The sequence below is a fragment of the Bubalus bubalis genome, chromosome 4, assembly GCF_019923935.1.
Source record: "Bubalus bubalis isolate 160015118507 breed Murrah chromosome 4, NDDB_SH_1, whole genome shotgun sequence".
Classification (NCBI taxonomy): Eukaryota; Metazoa; Chordata; class Mammalia; order Artiodactyla; family Bovidae; genus Bubalus; species Bubalus bubalis.
This window is the reverse complement of record NC_059160.1, coordinates 150,366,902-150,386,258: the sequence shown is the minus strand read 5'-3', so window position 1 is coordinate 150,386,258 and position 19,357 is coordinate 150,366,902. Positions and strand designations below refer to the sequence as shown.

At 46.9% G+C, this 19,357-nt stretch overlaps 1 protein-coding gene and 1 long non-coding RNA gene across 2 annotated transcripts in view; both read right to left on the bottom strand.

Annotated features, from left to right (window-relative positions):
- LRMDA (leucine rich melanocyte differentiation associated) overlaps positions 1-19,357 on the bottom strand; it is a gene marked incomplete at its 5' end in the record, with an annotated part of 1,193,353 nt that overhangs the window by 1,125,443 nt on the left and 48,553 nt on the right. The gene's annotated exons all lie outside the window — the stretch shown is intronic.
- On the bottom strand, positions 11,576-19,110 carry LOC123333482. Its single transcript, XR_006550916.2, has 3 exons — positions 14,635-19,110; positions 14,087-14,254; positions 11,576-11,848 (listed from the first exon to the last, which is right to left on the bottom strand). It is a non-coding gene; the product is annotated as an uncharacterized LOC123333482 (long non-coding RNA).

Below are 19,357 nucleotides of genomic sequence, written 5' to 3'. Positions count from 1 at the left end.
TAGTGAGTTATATGTCTCCCAGGCCTCAACCCTCCACATCCATTCAAATACTGTCAAAAACTGCCTCCCAAAATCTCTCAGAAGCATCTACTTGTCTTTCAAACTATCACTGCCCCAAGGTAAGTCTTACAGCCTTCTAATTCATCTCCTAAACTGTACCTCCAGCCTACTCTCTCTAGGACAATGAAAGTGATCTTTCTAAAATACAATCATGGGATTTCCCTGGTGGTACAGTAGTTAGGAATCCACCTACCAATGCAGGGGACACCAGTCTGATCCCTGGACCAGGAAGATCCCAGATACTCCAAAACAACTAAGCCTATGCACCACAACTACTGAGTCCACTCTCTAGAGCCCGCAAGTCACAGTTACCAAGCCAGCAGGGCCCCAGAGCCCAAGCTCTGCAGCAAGAGAAGCCACCTCAGTGAGAAGCCCACACACCACAACAAAGAGTAGCCCCTGCTCACTGCAACCAGACAAAAGCCTGCACACAGCAATGAAGACCCAAGGCAGCCGATAAATAATAATAGTAATAATCAGAAAGACTAAAGTTAAATAAAATACAAGCATGACCTTGCAACTCTCCTACCTAAAACCATTCAGTGGCAACCCCTCATCCTCAGAATAAAGCTCAAACTCCAGAGTTCACAGACCCCTTTGTGATCTGGCTCCTGCCTTCCTTGTGTGCCTTGAATACATTCATTTATCCTGGGATTTGGACATGGTCCATGCTGTTCCCTCTGCCTAAGATATCCTTCACTTCCCAGCAGCACCTTACTTGGCTTCTCTACTCACTAAAACATAAGCTTCGTGAGGGGAAGGCCTCTGTCTGCTTGGCTCACTGCTGTTTGCCAACCATCAGCACAGCGCCTACCCCCATCACGGGGTCCCTAAAGCAAGTGAATGAATGAGTGGATTCTTCAAGTTCACCTAGATAACACCTCCTTCAGCATGTCTTTCCTGATACCCTCCCCTCCTCCCAAGGTTGAATGATTTTAGATGTCCTCAGAGGGACCTAAACATTCCCTATGATGACATCAGTTAACTCTTTACTTGGCCACACCCTCCATCCCCTGCCCCAACTGAAATGTAAGTTCCAAGCAAGTAAGGACTCAGTAAGAGCTCAGTCTGTTACAGGAAGCAGCCCTCAGGACTCAAGTAAACCAGAAATGCCTGGAAGGAGGTCCCTGAAGGCATGCAACCAAAGAGAGATGCAAAAGAAGCAGAAAAGAAGCTGAAGGTGAAAGCCTAGATATGAAAATACGTGCAAGCTTCAGGCGAACACAGGAGACATGCATAGGAGGAAGCAGTGGTAGTGAGGGCAACAGTGGAGGACTGCAATGATCAGGAGGGCTGATGTCAGTCACTGAAGCCCAGCAGCCCTGTATCTATTTCACCCAACACTGGGCACACAGCAATAGCTTCCTTTTACACAGAAATCCATGCTGGCAGGACAGGATCTCCATACCTTATAAAAATGCACCAATTTCCACTGAAACTCATATACATTACTGAAAAAAAAAATGGTCTTTTGGACACTTCTGTCATTTTGTTTCAAGGGCACAGACTACATTTAAATAAAACCTGACGTGTACATTAACACCTTTCATAATGGATAGGATTTCATCAAAATCAGTCAGGTCCCTCCAAAGGTATTACAGCCATTTGAATGTAAAATGCTAAGTATTGCAGTTGAAAGAGAAACCTTCCTTAATTCAGTCAATTAAATATAGTAATGTGATAAGGATAAAGAATCTGCCTACTACTGCAGGAGACACAGGTTTGATCCCTGTGTCGAGAAGATGCCCTGGAAGAGGAAATGGTAACCTGCTCCAGTATGCTTGCCTGGGAAGTCCTGGCAGGCTACAGTCCACAGGGTTGCAAAAGAGTCGGACACTATTCTGTGACTAAACAACAACAACACGATACGGGACAAAGAAAAGCAACTCCAGAGGGGAACCCAAGTAAAATCAGATATTAAAACTAAAATAGTTAAAGGGTTGGAGATCCTCTGGTGACAGGCAAAAATACAGCCTGGTTGGGTCTTCAATTTACTGGTTGTTAACAGCACACAAAGCCACATCAGTCACAAGTCTGAACCAAGGACCTTTTGCCTGAGGTTCGGTTTGCAAAGCATCCACTCAGCACATTCAGATTCTTTAAATATGATGTTCCCTTTGCTATTTTTCTCCACCTGACTCGGGGCAGGCTGTCATGGGAGAGGCTGCCTTCCCCAAGGTGAAGGCAGGCAGTTCCGAGGGAGGTACAGTATGCTGAGGCTGAAGGACCAACTGTGCTGTCCTCTGGCCCTTCAGAACAACGCTCTAAAAAGCAAAGGGGTGGGACCTCCCTGGTGGCCCAATGGCTGAGGCTCTGCACTCCCAATGCAGGGGGCACAGGTTTGACCCCTGCTTGGGGAACTAGGTCCTACATGCCTCAACGAAGACTGACGATCCTGTGTGCCACAACTAAGTCTCAGCATAGCCAAATAAATAATTTGAGGGTTTTTTTTTTTTTTAAAGAAATCAATTGGTTTCTTAAAGGGGGCATGGTTCAGAAACCAGAGAAAGGGGAAAGGGAGACAAACAGGAGAAAAGGGAAAGAAGGTCTCGGGAGAGTGATGGCAGTAACCCAGCTTCCCCGTGCATGAGAGGACAGGGGCGTCTCCTCTGCAGCAGCTGAAAGGGGCCACTGTGGATAAGATAAGTAATTAGAAAAGGAATAGTAATTACCACCAATGTGACAAGGAGGCCTGCACGACAGGGAGTTCTGTCAAAGCTCATAATTCTTGCAAATGAGCAGCACGCCCTGGGTGACATGAGTCCTCTCTTATGAATTATACACGTAGCTACATGTAGTACACACCGGGCACTGCTCCATCAAAAGGGACCGCTCGCAGTGGGGACAGCAAGACCCCAGGAGTTACACAGGCCTCATGTCCCCAAGAGGAGAATGCAGAAACCCAGCCATCATGCCAGCCACAGCATGTGAAAACTTGGCTCAAGCGGGAGGCTCCTGGAGACACATGAGATAGCAGAGCCATGATGCACAGAGTTAGGGAGAACTTTGCGGAGATGAGACACTCAAATCATAAGTCTTGAAAATGTAGGTGTTTGACAGGTAGAGGAAACTGTTTTCCCGGGACAGTGGTACTGTGGGCTGAGTTGTGGTCCCCAAAATCCCTACGTTGAGATCCTAACCACCTCCTGGTGTGATACTTCCAGAATGGGACTGTATTTGGAGGTGGGGTCTTTAAGACCTTTAACTAAAGGTCTTTAAAGTTAAAATGAGGTCTTTAGGACAGACCCTAATCCTGTATGATTGGTGTCCTCCGATAAAGAGGACACAGACACACACAGATGGAAGACCACGTAAAGACACAAGGAGAAACCAGCCAAGGAGCCTCAGGAGAAATCAACCCTGCCGACGCCTTGACTCTGGACCTCTAGCCTCCAGAACTGTAAGAAAATAGATCCGTTGTATAAGCCACTCAGTCTGGGGTATTCCATTACAGCAGCCCTAACAGACTGATACAAGAGAGGACAACACAAAGACCAAGAACTGGGAAAACACAAGGCCGTCAGGCCCCTGGCCAGAACTTAGATAACGAGCAATGAAGCTAGGAAAGCCCCCTGTAGGACAGGAAGCTGGCCTGGATTTCAAGCAGTGAAAGACTTTGATCAGACGGTGCCTCCAGACCATCCCTGCTCTGTCGACAAGATCTGGAGGGGAGAAGAAACACGGGCAGCAGAGCAACTGAGACACTTCAGCACTTCTTAAAAGGTTTGGGAATATGAACTGAGAGTTGAACCCAGGATACTGGGAGGAAAGTGACCCACCAGGAACTGAGATAAAGGAGACAAGAACAAACGTGGGAAGGAGGTGGATGCCATCCGTTTTGGATAAGCTGAATTCAGAAAACGAAGATCATGGCATCCGGTCCCACCACTTCATGAGAAATAGATGGGGAAACAGTGTCAGACTTTATTTTGGGGGGCTCCAAAATCACTGCAGATGGTGACTTTAGCCATGAAATTAAAAGACGCTTAGTCCTCTGAAAGAAAGTTATGACCAACCTAGATAGCATATTGAAAAGCAGAGATATTACTTTGCCAACAAAGGTCCGTCTAGTCAAGGCTATGGTTTTTTCAATAGTCGTGTATGGATGTGAGAGTTGGACTGTGAAGAAAGCTGAGCACCGAAGAATTGATGCTTTTGAACTGTGGTGTTGGAGAAGACTCTTGAGAGTCCCTTGGACTGCAAGGAGATCCAACCAGTCCATTCTGAAGGAGATCAGTCCTGGGATTTCTTTGGAAGGACTGATGCTAAAGCTGAAACTCCAGTACTTTGGCCACTTCATGCGAAGAGTTGACTCATTGGAAAAGACACTGATGCTGGGAGGGATTGGGGGCAGGAGGAGAAAGGGGCAACAGAGGATGAGATGGCGTGATGGCATCACTGACTCGATGGACATTGAGTCTCAGTGAACTCCAGGAGTTGGTGATGGACAGGGAGGCCTGGCGTGCTGCGATTCATGGGGTCGCAGAGAGTTGGACGCGACTGAGCGACTGAACTGAACTGAGGTAGGAGGCAGAGCATGTTCCACCCCTCACCCTCGCCCTGCACTGATGACACATATTCCCTCCCTGAGCTTGGGTCCACACATGTGCAAACACATCTATTCCTATCTGGGGACCACGTTCACAAGCAGTGATTTTTTTTTTTTAATTAATCTATCATGAGGACATCACAACCAGTCAACTTAACCCTAACACAATGGTCTTGAAACATAAACCCAATAAGCAGGAACAAGCCTTGACTCACACACCACTTTAAATTCAGATCCCCAGTAATTCCCAAAAGGCTGGGCTCCTATATCCATTGTGATGGGCCAGATTTGAGAATTCTGAGGTTGTCAGAACATTCTAATGCTTGCAAATTGAGAAAGTTCAAGCGAGAGTCAACCACGTGGGAAAGCAGCAGGGTGGGGGTGGGCAGTTCTCAGAATGCTGTGGTCTTGGACCACTTAAGAAAAACATCATCAAAAAACACTTTCAACACCCACGCCTTCTTTCAGAAGGAGAAAAACATTAAAAAGCACTGCCTATTGGAAAAGAAAGTTGTATAAATCATTTTATTTCATGCTCCATCATTTACTCAGCACAGGCTTCAGTGACACCTCCCGATTAGGTTTAATTTTAAGCCAGCAAGAACACTACACACCGTATTGTCAAAGAAAGTTCCATTTCTCTCCAAGCCTGATGGGTGACTATTGTAATGTAAAACCCTAGGATTTAAATAACACAAGCGGATTCTATTATGAGAAGAAAGGTTTATATTTTGGATTCGTTTTACTTCAAAGGAGCCCAGATACCAAACCATGAATTACCTGAAACAATGGGCTTCTATGATCAGCTCTTTGCCTGTTTCTTTAGAAAAAAGACTACCCTACTTGCCTAATGACCAGGACTTGGTGATCCAGTTCTCTCTCAGAAGCAGTCCCAGGTTCCCAAAATGTATACTATTTAGGGAAACTGGAAGACAGAGAAGACCTGGCTTACCCCAGAATGGCCCCTAGTCTCTCATTAGGCCAATTCGCCAAGTCTCCAGGGTCCTCCCGTTCCCCCTAGGCCTTGGCTCCCACAGACAGTGGTCAGACTACCCCCACTCCGTGGTCATTCCCAGACCACTTGAAGCTGGCAGGAGGATCAACTCCCCAGAAAACACAAAAATATAGCATTTAGGATCAGAATTTTAAAACCTAAGAGGCACAGCCTCCTGGATCTTCAGGGCCACACCCCCTAGGCACCCAACCAGAACTGCCCACTTCACCCTCCCATGAGGTCTCTTTCTGTCCAAGGATGATATGGAGCAGGGCACTTTGGGGTTCCTGAGCACAAAGCCCTTCCATGTCCCCCATTTCATTGATTATAGGAAACAGCCTTCATTCAGGCTTCATGACCCTCCCTGAGTTCCAATGGGCAGTTGCTAATTAGGGAGTAGATGCAAGACCAGGGAGAAACAAACAGTCACAGTGCAGCCTCGGGGAAGGTCCTGATTCCCCATCAAAGGGTACACACAGCAATATCTTTGAGCTGTTTCACAGATACTGAAACCTCACTCCAGGTGGGAGAAGTTAACTGTGAACAATGGTATGCTGCCCACAACTATGTAGACCCTGGGCCAGTTGGAACCTGAAGGTCAATAATGCTGACTCCTACTTACCCATCCACCAATCCGTCAGAAGAATGTCCACAAGCTGATCACTCCTTCTTTGAACCATTACCATAACACTTCTCACTATCCTCTCCAAGTACGGACACATAGTTTTGAGGCAGAAGGCCACTGGGTTCCCCTTTGCCTAGCATAGTAATAATAAAGCTATCCTCTTCTACTCCACCCAAATTCTGTCTCCAAGATTTGATTTGGCTCCAACGTACAGAGAAGCTGAGCTTTAGGCATCAAGGACCCCATCAAACACATGGGGATCTTACCCTGATATCCCCAGAGGACTTTTACAGCCTCTTAAGAGAGATTTTTGAATACAACTGTGTGCCAGGTGCTGTGCTCGAGATAAAGGAATGAGCTTCCACACTCAGTGAGCACAAGTCTGGTTGGCAGACAGCACTGTGAAGCAACATCTGTCCTGCAGTGAGACACACATGGCCAGCAACAGACAATCGGGAACAATTTCTTATAGGAAATGACACCAGTACATACACTCAGGGCCATTTCTCAAGACCACGTTTATCCAATGAATTGAGTACCGTGTCACACATATTCACACATATAGAGGAGTCTTGCAATCCAACTGAAGGGAGCAGCCTCCCAGAAAATAAGATGCCTTACAAAGTGAAATGGTAGCACACGGAGGGGCTTGGGCTATGTCCCACTCTATACCCTCCAAAAAGGTCTAAGGCCAACTGCCCTTGTGCCATGCTTACCTGACAGAGGGTCTCTGCTATCATGGTCAGTCTGTTCCACAGCCAAGCATGGCTAGCTTTAAAAGCAAAAACAGTCACTGCCTTACTCCCTCTAAATAAGGCTTCACCCTGCCACCAGGTTTTCCTGCTCTGATCACAAAAATCCTTAATTTCAAAAAGAATTCATCATCTAACCACCCAGGAGAGATGGCAGTGCAGCGGAAGCAGCAGGCAACGTAACTGTACATCCTAAAGTCTATCACATGGGACGCGGGTGCTAAGGGATGTTCTTCAGCGTGGTCCCCAGACCAGGAGCATCAGCATCACCCAGACATACTGAATCTGAAACTCAATGGGGTACAGCCCAAGAATCTGCCCTTCTAATGAACTCCCAGATGATGTTGATGGTCCAGGAATGCACGTTGAGAACCACTGCTCTAGGGGAAAATTCTCCTTGGTCATTGGTGAGATGACCATGATGACACAATTATAACACCAGTTGCCAAGACTTACCAAGCAATTACCATAAGCCAGACACTATGCTAGACTAAGTTACAAGCATCATCCCATTTAATCCTGTAACCAGCCTTCCACAAATGAAGAATCAGAGCCACAGAATGATGAACAGTGTACTCAGTGTCACAGAAGCCAAAGCAGGGCTGAGATTTGAACCCAACCTCTCTGGAACTTCACCTTCAAGGGCAGCCTTCTCATCCACAGCCTAGAGATTCCAATGCAAGACTGGCATGGAAGGCTCTGAGAAATCCTGACACCAAGAAAGCATTTAACCTTGGATACTTGGCACTTCCAAACACACACTGCCTGTCATCTCTTTGTAGAATGCCCCTTGCTATGACTCCTTCAGCTCTCTAGCACTGCCTGCTCCCATGGCACTGACAGCCTCTGCAGCCATCCTCTTAATTCCATCAGAGCATGTTATCCTGGTCCCAGCAAAAAAACTTCACATTGGCCCCCCTTTGGTGTACAATCCTGGTTCCCCTCACCTTGACATTCACCGCAGTTCACCTCCATCTTGGTATGTACCATTTGTATAGCCCCCCACTTGGTATACACCCCTCATTGGGTTCTCTCATGTGGTTTTACATTGAAGAACAAAGTCACAGCAAGAGGAAAGACCTGTAGCACTTCCAAACCTTCCCAAAATGTGTGATGGTCAAAAAGCTCCCCTTTGGCCCACCATGGAGAACAGAAGGTACAAACCCTAAAATTATCACACAGACCAGACCCCATGCTGGCTACACCCAACCTGACACCCAACCAACATGGCAGATCATACCCCCGGAGCCCTCAATGCCCCAGCTCAAATCATTCAACTCTCACGTCTAGCCACACCCACTCCCCCAGCCTACAGTTAGGACCTCAGCTAGAGAGGGGAACTGGGGCCCAGACAAGGAACAGATGTGGGGCTTTGCTCTCACTCAGGGCAGAAGTCAGCTTCAAGATGTTTTTTCCCTCCTCTGCACCTCTTGTCAATGCCTGACCCTTGCCAAACTGCAGAGATCCCTGTTTGAAATTAAAAGCACACACCACATGCACAGCTGACTCAATTTTTCCCTCCTGATTCAGCAGTGTACGGTAGGAATTTTCATCCCCACAAAGGAAACTGTCCAACAATTCAACTCACCAGGCATTTAATGAGCACCCACTATGTGTCTATGCTGATCACTAAAGGGGAGGAGGATGAAGTTAAAGAAATGGTCTCTTACTATCTGGGAATTGTGTTACTTACAGGGCATTCATTTTCTTTCACCCTGCCTGGGATAGTGTTAATCTACCCTCACTGTGAAGTGGGGATAGCAAACCCCACCTCATAGTGCTCTTAGGAGGATTAAGTGAGACAAGAGTAGAAGGAATTCAGGAACATGAATATGAGACCCACTTGCCTCCTTCTTTACCCAGTTTTGAGGAGACAGGAATTCATGTGACACCATATAATTTGGTGTCATGTTGGAAAGGGTGGGGTTGCAGAAAGTTGATTTGAGGTAAAATCAACTTTGTCAGAGGGGCCAGCCAGAGGCTACAGATGTTGAGCTGAGGGCTAAAGGCTGGACAGAGCTGCGTAGAGAAGACTCAGGGAAGGAGGTGGCAGGGAGCATTCTTGGTAAAGAGAATGGATCTGAACCTAGGGAATAAGGTGGGCAAGTAGGTGTGAGAGAGGGAACCAATCTGGCAGGATGGTCTTGGATCTTCTAGGGGAAAAGGGTGAAGTTAGGGATCTCTGAAAGGCCCAGCGAGGAAGTCTGGCTTGAGCCAGAAGCCAGAGTATCCAGGACAAGAAGCCAAGTTCTCTTTCCACGCAGCTTCACTAGCGGGAGGGCAACAGGCTCCCAAACAAGCCTGTGGGGAGACCCCCACCCCAGGCTCCATCTATGCCAGCCTTATTGCTCCTTTGGGGGAACCAAGGGTGGAAGGGGCAATCTCAGGACTCCCCACTCAATTTCCAACATCAAAGAAATCAGAAATAAACATTCAATATTCCAGGAACTGGTTTACATTAGAGTACATCACCATGGGGAGAAAAATCATGTAGTCATTTTAAAAGATTATCATGAATACTATAGAAACACTGGGAAAAAATGCTTTTGACATGTTAAGTGAAAAACAGCAGACCCCAAAGCAGTATGTGTACCATTATCTGGAGCTGGGTGTGCGAGGGAGCACAGGCGTGGGGTACACAGTGCCCAGTTGTAGCACTGACGGCAACTCGGGAGCTGGGAGACCATAAGCAGGTCTCACCTGTTTTTATTTTTATTTAAGATAAAAGGGAGATAATAAAAATGACCTTACAGGGGAGCTAAAAGTTTTCAAATGCCTGGCACAGAGCAGAAGTTCAACTCCCCCCACCAACACCCACCATGTATGCAGGGTGAACTGCAAGTCTCTGGATGAAATTAGGTACCTTTAACAGAAGGAAATAAAGTACCCTCGAGACTTACGATGAGCTTCTTGAAGGTGGAGACTGTGTCTTGCTTACTGCTGGTTCCCCAGACCTCAATAAAGGCAGGAGGAAGGAAATGGGATGATGGATCATTTGTTACCACCACTATCTGCAGTTGTTAAAAAGGCAGTTAGGAAATGCCCATCTCCAGTAGACACCAAGAACAAGATCATGATCAGGCCACTTCTCCTCTATGGGGCCAACTTCACTGCTCAAGCCAGAGAGCATGTCTGGGCTCACAAACCAACCCAGCCTACTCAGGAGAAAAGCAGCATCTTTGTACCACTGATGCACACTGGGCCAGGGCTGGTGGCTCAGCAGGGAAGACCCCAGGCTTCAGAGATCCCCCCAGGCTTCAGAGATCCCCCAGGCCTGGACTGAATCCTCTCCCGGTGTGGAAAAGCAGGGCAGGGCCTGGCCTGGACCTGCCAGTCTCCTCACCATCACCAGGCAGTGATTGCTCCTTCCCCTGGGAAGGATTTCCCCAGCGTCATGTGCTCTGGAGGCAGACTATTCAAGGGGAGAAAGGGCACCACCTACACCACAACCAGCGCAGCCAACTACCTGCTCTACACCCCACCACCTCTGACACCTCAAAGGTCTCCCCCAGCCCCTCTTCCTGAAGGCTGGAATGTCTTCAAGATCATTTCTGTCCCTTAGCTTTAGCTTTTGATGCTCACTAAAATGCAAATAAATGCATGGCAGAAGAACCCATTCTGTCAAACAGCCCTTAATATGAAAGGGTTCCCAAGCTGGTCCTCAGAATGTTTTGACGGTGGCAAAGGGAAGGCAGGAGGGACTTCTCTGGTGGTCCAGGGATTAAGACTCTGCATTTTCAGTGCAGGGGCCCTGAGTTCAACCCCTGGTCAGGGAACTAGATCCCCCATGCCACAGCTAAGAGTCTGCATGCCACAACTAAAAACTCTGCAACTAAAAGCTGCAACGAAGGATCCTGTGTGCCACAGCTAAGACCTGGTGCAATCAAACGAATACAAATAATAATTTTAAAAAAAGGAAGGAAGACAGTACTGGCATCTTGAGGGAACTGGAAGAAAATGTCCATCAAGGGGAGAAGTGTATTGAAGAACCAGGAGTTGGGGGGGCGAGGAGGGGGAGTGACTACAAGTCTTTTGGACTCTGGCATGTTGCCAAGGTCCAGGATAGGTGCCCTGCAGGTGACTAGCCGTAGCACACAACACAACTCTCAGGTTGCAAACCTCGCCTGAGGGTGCAAGTGCCGTTACCATGATCCCCAGGCCCCCAAGGCTGGACCCCTCACTCCAGCGCCTGTGTCCAGGGTCTTCCCTTGAACAAGCATGGAGACAACCCTCACCCCTCCACCGAAGTCCAGCATCGTTCTGCTACTCCTAAAAAGAGACAGTCACCGGCTCTCTCACCCCACCATCCTTCTGCATCATCCACCACTTGATACGTAGGGTCAGCACACCCCCAACACACACAGGCAATCGGTTCAACATCTGCACACCCACATTACCCTACAGGGAGCCAAGAACAAGGCCAGACATAATCAGAGTCATCAGAAAGGAAAGCTGGGGAGACAGAAGGCAGCAGGCACTCTGGGTTCAGGCTCTCTCAACCCATTTCCAGCAAGGCCCTAAGAGCTGCCAAGGCCTTTGGTTGGGGTGGCGGTGGGGGTAGCAGGAGAGATAAGGCAAATAACTGAAGGCATTTCAATTGATGATGCTCCCCCAGTGACTCACAGTTTCTTTATTGCAACATGCTCTCTATAAAAGCCATTTTCTTCTTGCAGGATCTGCTTGGGCAACATGTGATGTCATCATAAATCATCTCCCTCTTTCCCCCCCTCTTTAAAATGTCAGCAGATTTCTTGGAGTTTCTAAAAAGCCCAGAGAGCCAGCACCATCTCCCAGTTTTGGCAGGGAAACGTGTTTTCTTTCCCAAGACGTCTGTCTTCACTTTTTCCCCTTGCTCTCCCGTAGGAGCCCTGTAGAGATAAAGCCTTGAAGAGTACAAAAAGTCACAGAAAGCATTTATGAAAAAAGCTTTCCTTTCTACCCTTTCCAAACGCAGGCTCTTTCTCTTGCTCCCTTTTTTTCCCTCTCATCCTATTTTGGTGCACTTCCAGGGGAAGTCAATGTATAGTGAGCACTTTTAAACAAGGTCTAATACAATCCATGCCTCCCAGACACGGATGCCATTAATCAGAACCAAGGCTTTGTGTGTGAGAGGCCACAGGCTGGATGGGCGCCACAGACCGATAATGCACGCTGGCCCCTACCTACCCACCCCACCGCACCGCACCCCACCGCACCCCAACCCACCCCACCCCACCCCTATTGGGGCTTGGCATTCATCCTCCCTACCCTACCCCCTCCCAAACCTCAGGCCCAACATTCCCCCAAAGACCTTCTGTGAAAGCCTCCACCCACAGGAGGAGAACTTTCCTTTCCTCCAAGTTCACTGGACCAAAAAGAAATAATTATCACTTTAACTGCATAACCTCAAAAGCAAAAGGAACATTCAACCCAACTCAAAGCCACAGAACTTGTAGGGCCATGGCAGGGGAGAGTCTCCCGCTGGTTCAGGTGTGTGTTTGGTCACAATGGGTGTCTTTTGAAGCTCATCTACCTACTGGAAGACTTCCTTCCAGAAGGATCTCTGTGCATAGAGACCAAGGCTGTCTTACCACCTATGTGTAATGATCACACAGGAACGAAGGTGGTGCTGGATTCCTACGGGTCTTTTTTTACATCCTTGAGCCACAGCCAATAAATTGTCTCTCCATCTCTGCCCTAAAACTAATTACCTAAAGACAACTAGGAAAAATGGAATTTATGTGTGATGGAGAGTAACAACCATTTATGTAGAGTTCTCTGGGGCTATTATGAATGCCCCAAGCACCTTTCCATTCCTTCCTAAAAAACAAATCCTCATCCTGGTCCAACATGCCTGATGCTCTACAGTTACTCCTTGATGCATCAGGATTCATCACAGGTAACATGTGATACTCCCTGGGGATTTTTCACCCTGCTATCAGCTATTTGTACCTAAGTATGAGTAAGTGGCAGGCACCTTAGAAAGGAGAACAGACAACGGAGGTGCCAGACAGCCATATCAAATCCACGGAGGTAACGAACCTGCAACCTTGATGGCTGCTATAGAGTTGCCTCTGGTCCCCATAATTTATCCAAACACAGATGTGATGTCTTCCAGGAGCCCATCACATTATAGACTTGATGGAGCAGCCACTGTCTGTCTCCCCCTCCTCTTTCTCATTACCCTGACTAGTCACATCTCCCTATCAAGAAGGAAGAAGGCAAAAGGTAGTGGAACTCTTAGAAGGAAAAGAAAGAAGGAAAAACAGAGGCAGAAGTCTTTGCTTCACCCCCTCATGTACCTCAAGCACCCAGGATAGCACACTGTATAACAGAAGCATTCAGTACATGTTCACAGAATCAAGCACACACCCAAGAAATGGCAAGTGGGGAAGTCAACAACCTTGGTGAGCCAAACCTCAGCTCCAGCTGTTCCACCCTTCCCTGCTGTTACTCACACTGTCTCTTCTGCCAAGAATACCTTTCCTCACCCTTCCAAATGGCTCATCCTGCTCATCTCTCCAGATACAGCGCAGACATACAGCGCTCCAGGAGCCCTTCCTCCACTACCCCCAGGATGGCTCAACTGCCCGTCCTCCACGTGCTCAGTGCCCTGCAACCTTCAGCACTGCATCACTTCAGTGGGCTGTAACCACCGACTCCACACTGTCTCCTCTCTGGGGCTGTCAGTCCTCATGGTATCTTTAATGCCTAGCCTTCTGATTGGCACAGGGAAAGCATTCAGTAACTGAACAAATTGACTGAGCCATTAAAAGAAAAAACAGTCACCCAGTAAACCTAGTCACTTAAATTTTGTTTTCTGTTTGGTGTTTCACCTTGCTTTCCATTTCAGAGCAGATGTTTCCAGAGAAATCTACGTCTGGGTTTCCAAAATGCTAGAACAGGAGAAGGCACGAAGGGCGGGATGGTTTAGAAGTGGGAAAGACCCAGGCCCAGTATGAGAGGGGTTCATTCCACAGGAGTGAGGGGCATTCCCTGTCTCTGACAAAGGACCTTTATGGAGTCTGTCCACCAAGCTCGGCCACACCACCTGAGATGGGAAATACTGGGGAGGGGGTAGGGTAGGGTCCAGTCCCACCTCACCACGGCACTGCAACTGCCCTCACCTTCAGGAGGAAAGAGCTGCGGACTCTTTATCAGTCCCTGATGCCCACACGGCTGGCCAAGGCAGTCTGGGGCGGCTTCAACGGATGAAAATGAGACCGTCCATAAAGACACGGTAATGACTACAGAACAGTTGAGGGCTGAGGCAAAACGACCAGTTCCCATGGCACCTGGAAAATGTAGGGAGCTGCTGAAGGAACTTAACTAGTCAAAGAAAAAAGATACCCAAGCAGGACCCCACCTCCCGGAACTGCTAGGAGCATCACTACAGACTCAGAGCAAGACGAGAGGGGAACAAAAACCTCTCCCCAAATAAAGCCCAATACACAAGGCAACCACCCTCCAGATCCTCTCCCATCGAATGCCTTATTATTACCTTTTGCAGTCTTGCTTCTGGAAAGTTTCAAAGTCACCACCAACCAACCCTTCTCAATGCACAATGGCATTTAATAATTGCTCACGGTTCTCGCCTGGGAAGCCAGGCAAGCACCCACAATTCATTACACGTGTGACCTTTCAAGCCCTCAGCCCCCAAATGATTTTCACTCACTTTAATCTGACTCCGATTCAAAACAGATCTGCTGTCAGCAGCCTGAACTCCATAGCCCCGTAGATGGGCAGTGCCTACGGCTAATCTTTTAGTGCCTTAATCATAAAATGCAGCACTTCTCCAGCTGTTTTTACCCAAACAGCCATGAAAGGGGGTGAGCGGGGTGTTAGAAATGATGAATTATGAACTCCAAAGTAGTATTTCATTAAGCAAGATCGGACGCTAAAACTTTAACTGTGCTCTCTGCTATCGAAAGGTCATTTTATAAAAACCTAAAGTAAGAGATTTTCGAAGGCTCTCTGGTTCACAGAGGAGCTCACCACCCTGCGCCAGAGTGGCGGGGGAGGGGAGTAAGCACAGGAGTGGCGGTCAGTTTGAAATGTTTTTTAAACTGTGGCCACTTTAGATTTTTGCAACGTGATGCCAAGCACATTCAACAGGTCTACAAATGCACTGCATTAGCCTAAATTTAGTGGGTGTTAATTGAAATCAGAGCTGCAGTCGTTACCACCGACATGTTTCTAAATACTACCCAATAAATTTTTGTCTGTTTCAGATTCTCTGTGACAACCAGCAATGAAAAACCAAGAGCGGGCACGTAAAACGGTCTTCTTATGTACCTAGTCCCCCAGCATGCGGACAAAAAGATGTCTGTGCGGATCTGGCCTGTGTCTGCGCGCACAGACGTGTGTGTGGATAAACACAAGATCCATGTGCGTGCCTTGCCCATTTTTAGAAGGCAAATGGGGAGACATGTGCACAGACACACAAATACACTCTCTGTGCTCAGGCAACTTCTTTTTCCCTAATGCACCTACATGGAAAGCAACATGGGCCTCTCTCCATGTGACAAAAACATTCTCATTTATCGCGAAGGGGGTTGGGGTGCAACTTATGGGCCTTCTTTTTATTCAGATGGGTTATTTCCCTTCCTTTCTCTCTGGCTTGCCGCACTCCCTTCAGGTAAGCCTTGTTTCAATTAAAAAAAAAAAAAAATTAAAATTTCCTCCAGAACAGAGCATTTAAGGGTCAGCCAGGAAGAGGTCTGCAATACATAGAATTTGAAAGGAAGAAGGCAGGGGCCTGGGGGAAAGGAGAGAAGAGACTGGAAAAAGAGCGGTCGGCTTTCCTAAGGTTCTGAGGTTCCTCAGAAAAACAGCTGTTTCATCCTCCCAATTACTCATTAGTTTGTTATTAGTTTACATGCAAAGAAAAGAAGTGGCTTTGTGCTCTGAGTCATGATTGTAGCTCAAATGAAAAGAAAAGGGAGGCAAATGTCTGGTCCTCCAGCCCTCTGTAATTTGCCCTTCTTTGATCCTCCAATGATAATTTGAGGACTTCCCCAGATCCCAATAGGATTGTCTGACTTTGCCTGGAGTCTATTCCATCTGAAAATAAACAATGTAGTCAGCATCCACGGCAGTGGGCCAGGAGGAACCTGGGAGACAAATGTTTACCAGAGACTACCACCACCAAAGGACCAGGCTGCAGCTCCAGCAGCAGATCCTCCTGCCATTTCTTTCCCTACATACACCCCATCGATCTGATTACTCAAATGAGTTATCAGCTAAGGAGTCCCATCACTCCACAGAGAAAACTCACTCTCATACACACATCCCCTCCCATAGTTTGGTACATGCCTGATATGTAAACATACAGTTGTTTACATGTATGTTTATATATCACACACAAAAAGTGTACACTCAGGCCTGCTGCATGCCCCCAAAACACTACAAGGTGCACACAAAAACACGCAAGTTCTGTCAACACACACATAAGGTTCAATCCGTGCCCTTCCTCAACCACACGACAGTGAGCCTATGTGCACAGTGCGTGCACACAAGCGTGCCCACACACACACAGTGCTGACCCCTGCAGAGAAGACAGGGGACCTTGGCCTCAGAGTCCTGTCCCCCAGTCACATAGAGCTCGAGAAAAACCAATGAGTCTGGGCCTCCTCTGAAGGGGCTGGAAACATTTCTACAGAAAAAGAACTTTTTCATGTAGAAATGATTCAGGCCAGTCCAGTTCATCCCAGCACTGAAGCCCTGCCTCTCCTCTGAGCTCCACGCGGTCTACAGAAGCCCACCAGATGGTCTGTGAGAAGATGAACTGAACTCTTTGACATTCAAGCTGAGTCTACAAAACAGCAGGTCATTGTCACCTAGGAATCTGTTAGAAATGCAGAGGCTCAGGCCCAGGGCCGGACCTACTAAATCAGACACTGTGTAGTAACAAGACTCTCAAGGATTTGTGTACACACTCAAGTTTGGGAAACATGCCTTAAGAGTTCAGCCTTTCTACAACCAGGACATGCTCGACTGAGATCACCCAGTCCTTACCAGCCCTAAATGCCCAGGGGGTCCCTAGCTCCTGCCGACAGAAGAGCAAGCAGGAGCATTCCTCCACTGTCAGACCTTGCACCTCTTCTCTCACCCTCTCTTACCAGCAATAACTTGCGTTAACAACACAGCCTCAGGTGTCCAGACTCGCTTGCATCTCTAAACCCACCAGGAGCTCTGTGAAACTAACAGTTTTCTCCCCGCTAATTGTCTCATCACTCTACAACTGCTGCTTTTTATTTCATTATGCTTCTCATCAGTCTCAGATAGGAATATAACCGAAAAAGAAATTGGAGGGGAACAATTTCAATATTTCAAAACACATGCAAATCAATGCCCAGAATCCTACCTGGAGTGTTTTTATTGAGACAATTCTGTGCTTGTCTGAGAGATGACCTGATAATAAATAAATTCATATCTTGCAAAGGTAGACTTTCTCCCCACCTGATAAAGCTAATTATACCAGCACAACATAACATCCTCCTAAATGCCTGATAACCTCATCCTGTTACTCAGGAAATATTATTTTTAAATAGGTATGATAGATACAAACTGAAACACTCGGATTTCAATTCCAGTCCCAATTCCCGGATCCCCTCTCTGAGTAATTTAAGGACTTCCTCCAGATAGTTTTTCATATTCTTTTAACTGACATTTTATCTTTATACAGTATCTCACAGAATGAGCACGCACTAAGACAATGACAGCCAAGAAGGCCTGTCATTTCTCATTCCGACAAAGACAGATGTCTTACACTGGCTTATGCCAATAATAGATCCAACAAAAAACAAAAGAGACTACACCTGCCGCTGATGTAAAGGCACCAATTCACATTTGTGACACTCATTTGTCAATTAACAGATTTCTCCCATTGTTGACACACGAGACTTAAAAGATGTGGGCTCCAATGTGATGAATTAAAAAAGACAGATGAGTAAGCTATGAGCTGCAAAGTAATGCTATAATGTGCTTTAGATATGAATATCAACTGACACCTCTGACAGGCCATACAAGGTTTTATTTCATTTTGCACTGTATCTAGGCTTCATACTTTGTCTTCTTTGTTCGCTTTTCATCAAGCTCCTAACATCTCATTCTGACAGCCAGAGACATTTAAGGCACTTTCGTTTCAAATGCAAGTTAGCGTACTTGATTTGTCATTAAAATGCAAAACGATTGCCGTTGCAGGTAAGTGTAGGTATGCTTAAAAGGTTGAATCTGCAAAGGAAAAGCTGAAAACGGTTTGGGTTCCTGTCTCTACCTCCTTCACAAGCCTGGCCACCTCTGGGGGCCACCTGACACCCAGTTGAGAAAGACCTGCCCCATGGGGGCCTGCGAAGCTTCCCTGCAGGGGCAGGAACAACATGTGGACTCAGAGGTGAGCTGGACTTCCCAGACACTAGGCAGATCCCAGATTTACTCACATCTGAACCAGTCTAAGCACACAAAAAGCATTCGGCCTGTGAAGACAAAGCATGGACAGGCTTAGGTCAAGATGCTCTTCTTTCCCATTGAGCCCCCCTCCCAATCTGATGTCTCCCCCACCTCCTACATGAAGAGAGAAACACACCCCAGACACTCCTGTGGGAGATGGATGAAGGGTCAGATAGGAGCTTCTGGGAAGAACTTATTTTTAATGACCTATAGTACAGCTCAGTAATTTTAGTCTTTTGGAAATTATATTAAGGAAATAGTGAAGACAATGAAACAGAAGATTTATAGGCAAAGCAGTTCATCCCAGCATTTCTTATTAACATTAAATGGTGGAAAACAATACATAAATATATGTCAACCAAAAAGAGAATGGCACGATCAGAGTGCATCTGTGAAAAAATATTATGTAATCACTGGAAAACCACATTATTCAAGAAAACGGAATCACAGGGTATAATGTTGAGGAAAAAAGGATACAAGTCTATACAGTTGACCCTGGCACAGTGCAGGTTTGAACTGCACAGAGTCCACTTACACTTGGGTATTTTTTCAATAGCAAGAACTACAGCACTACACAATATGCCACAGGCGGAATCCCAGGATGCAGAGGAACTCTGGATACGGAAAGTCAACTACAAGTTACACACGGATGAACCCTCACATCGTTCACAGGTCATGTGTATGAACAGCCTGAAACCCAATATTTTTTTTTTTTTATGTCTTACATGCTCAAATGTTAACAGTGTTACATTTAACTTATATGCAGAGTACATCATGACAAACACTGGACTGGAAGAAACACAAGCTGGAATCAAGATTGCCGGGAGAAATATCAATAACCTCAGATATGCAGATGACACCACCCTTATGGCAGAAAGTAAAGAGGAACTAAAAAGCCTCTTGATGAAAGTGAAAGTGGAGAGTGAAAAAGTTGGCTTAAAGCTCAA